Source organism: Piliocolobus tephrosceles, unplaced genomic scaffold (assembly GCF_002776525.5).
Source record: "Piliocolobus tephrosceles isolate RC106 unplaced genomic scaffold, ASM277652v3 unscaffolded_15758, whole genome shotgun sequence".
Lineage (NCBI taxonomy): Eukaryota > Metazoa > Chordata > Mammalia > Primates > Cercopithecidae > Piliocolobus > Piliocolobus tephrosceles.
Window position 1 is genome coordinate 3,390 of NW_022297374.1, and position 3,088 is coordinate 6,477.

At 39.3% G+C, this 3,088-nt stretch overlaps 1 non-coding gene across 1 annotated transcript; it reads left to right on the top strand.

The window, feature by feature from the left end:
- The first annotated feature begins 1,307 nt into the window (after positions 1 to 1,307).
- Positions 1,308 to 1,414, top strand: LOC111533273. Its single transcript, XR_003307556.1, has one exon. It is a non-coding gene; the product is annotated as a U6 spliceosomal RNA (small nuclear RNA).
- Positions 1,415 to 3,088: the final 1,674 nt, after the last annotated feature.

A 3,088-nucleotide genomic window follows, 5' to 3' on the forward strand; every position in this document is an offset into this window, starting at 1 on the left:
CTGGTGTTTTGAAGCAATTCTATGTACGCTAAGAAGAATCACTCCTACTGCATATCCTTGGAAATGCTGAATTAAAAAAATTAGTGCAATTGCTTTTAATTCTAGGAAATAAATACATATAAAGAGGAAAATCTACAACAACAGCAGTAGGCTTGGGAGCTGACACCAGAACAGCTTTGGAAATGGCTCTCAAGCCAGGAACTAGAAATCAAACCCATACAAGCCCATGGGAGGTGGGGGGTGTGAAATGATGCCCAGTAGTGTATGATTGAATGAGTCATGGGCAGTGGCTCATGCCTTGGCTGGCCAGTCACGAACTTGGGGAAAATAGAGTTGGAAAATTGGGAGGTAGAGGAGAGAGGTACGCATAGACCTCTTGCTATAGGCCGAGTGTGTGCTGACAGTGGTTGTGTGTGGATGCCTACCAGAGGGTCTTTAAGGTACTGGGGCTCCCTGTGATGAGGTGAGTGAGATGGCTTGATGGACAATGCTGCTCAGCCGTACAGGGCTTGCTCATGGAGTCCCTGCACAAAGTGGCCGTGGTGGCTGCGATGGACAGTGCCTGGGCACAGCAGTTGAGTTGCCACTCATCAGGGCTGACCTGGCATCTGCCACTGCTGAGGGCCCAGCCAACCAAAAGCAGCTGGTTAGTTTTGGATGGAGAAATAAAACAGGCAATGGCAATTAAGAATAAAATAACATTATGATAGATAAACATGCCACTAAAAATATAGTAGAGGCTTAAATAATTTTGAGACTATGAACAAGATTATGTCAATGGGGAGAACTTATTCCAAGTAAAGAAGTTAAAACGGTTGTAAAACTTTATTTCCCTTCAGGAATATCCAGACTGTTTTACAGATAAGTTCTACCAAAACTTTGAAGAAAGCTACTGAATTTATACATAATATTCAAGAGAATGAGGAAACATAGAGAAAGCCAGTAAACACATTATTGTTTATGTATAAATAACATTGATTCTAAAGTCAGCTAGGGAATACATAACAGAAAAGCATGATAGGATAATCACTTCGAAGCAATTAGAGGTAAAAATGCTGAGAAAAACAGTACTAGATTGTGTCCGCCAATGAGCTATAAATAAATTAAGTATCCTGCCCGGGTTACTCATCCCCAGGATACAAGAATATTTACACTTTAAATCTGTAATGCATTTTATCACTTAATTAAAGAATAAAAGACCGAGATAATCACATTTTGTTAGATGCAGAAATTACTGCAGATGAAATTCAACACTCCATCTCACCCACAGTTCTTCACTTATCTCCACTTCTAAGAACTTGTGGTCAGTACTCGCTTTGGCAGCACATATATTAAAATTGGAAAGATACAGAGAAGATCAGCACGGCCCCTGCACAAGGGTGACATGCAAATTCATGAAGCATGCCATATGTTTAAACTCTCAGTAAACTAGGTATTGAAGGAACATACCTCAAGATAATAAAAGTCGTCTATGACAAACTCACAACCAGTATCATACTGAATGGGCAAAAGCTGAAAACATTCCCTTTTAACACCAGCGCAAGACAAGGATGCCCTCTCTCACCTGTCCTACTCAACACAGTATTGGAAGTTCTGGTCAGGGCAATCAGGTAAGAGAAAGAAAGGATATTCAAACAGGAAGAGAGGAAGTCAAATTGTCTTTGTTTACAAATCACATGATCCTATATCTAGAAAACCCCATTGTTTCAGCTGAAAAGCTTCTTAAGCTGATAAGCAACTTCAGTAAAGTCTCAGGATACAAAATCAATGTGCAGAAGTCACAAGCATTCCTATACAACAATAGACAAGCAGAGAGTCAAATCATGAATAAACTTCTATTCACAATTGCTACAAACAGAATAAGATGCCTCAGAATACAGATCACAAAGGAATTGAAGAATCTCTTCAAGGAGAACTACAAATTGCTGCTCAAGTAAATCAGAGAGGACACAAACAAATGGAAAAACACTCCATGCTCATGGATAGAAAGAATCAATTTCGTGAAAATGGTCATATTGCCCAAAATAATTTATAGATTCAATGCTATTCTCATTCAACTACCATTGATATTTTTCACAGAATTAGAAGAAATGATTTTAAAATTCATATAGAACCGAAAAGAGCTTTGTGGTCAAGACAATCTTAGGCAAAAAGAACAAAGCTGGAGGCATCATGCTACTTGAGTTCAAACTATACTACAAGGCTACGGTAACCAAAAAAGCATGGTACTGGTACAAAAACAGATGCATAGACCACTGGAATAGAATAGACAACTCAGAAATAAGGCCACACATCTACAACTATGAGACTTCAGTGACCACATACAATAAAGAATACAGTCTATACAAAAATAGTTTAGAAAATGTAATTTTCACAGTTACCACATCATAATATTGAAAATGTCTAGTTTTCAACTTCAAAAAACATGACTTATGCAAGTATGAAAATATGACTCATTCACAGGAAAAACAATGGAAAGAAATTGTTCCTGAAGAAGAATGTACTGACTTACTAGACAAACACTTTGAATCAACTGTCTTAAACATAGTCAAAGAGCTAAAGGAAACCACGGACAAATAACTAAAGAAAATTAGGAGAACTATGTTTCACTAAATAGCAGAAATCAATAAATAATTGTGAAAAGGAAGCAAATGGAAATCTGGAGCTGAAAGGTACGGGAAGCAAAATAGAAAATTCACTGGAGGGCTTCAAGAGCAGATTTTAGTTTGCAGAATGAAGAATCAGTAAACTCAAACATAGGCCAATTGAAATTGCCCATTTGAGGAGCAGAAGGGAAAAAGTATGAAGAAAAATGAACAGAAGAGATCTGAGAGACAACAAAAGTATATGCATTTTGGGAGCCCCCAAAAGAGAGAAGGAGAGAAGGGTGGAGCAAGATGGCCGAATAGGAACAGCTTCAGTCTCCATCTCCCAGCGCGAGCGACACAGAAGACCGGTGATTTCTGCATTTTCAACTGAGGTACTGGGGTCATCTCACTCGGGAGTGCCGGACAATCGGTGCTGGTCAGCTGCTGCAGCCCGACCAGCGAGAGCTGAAGCAGGGCGAGGCATCGCCTCACCTGGGAAG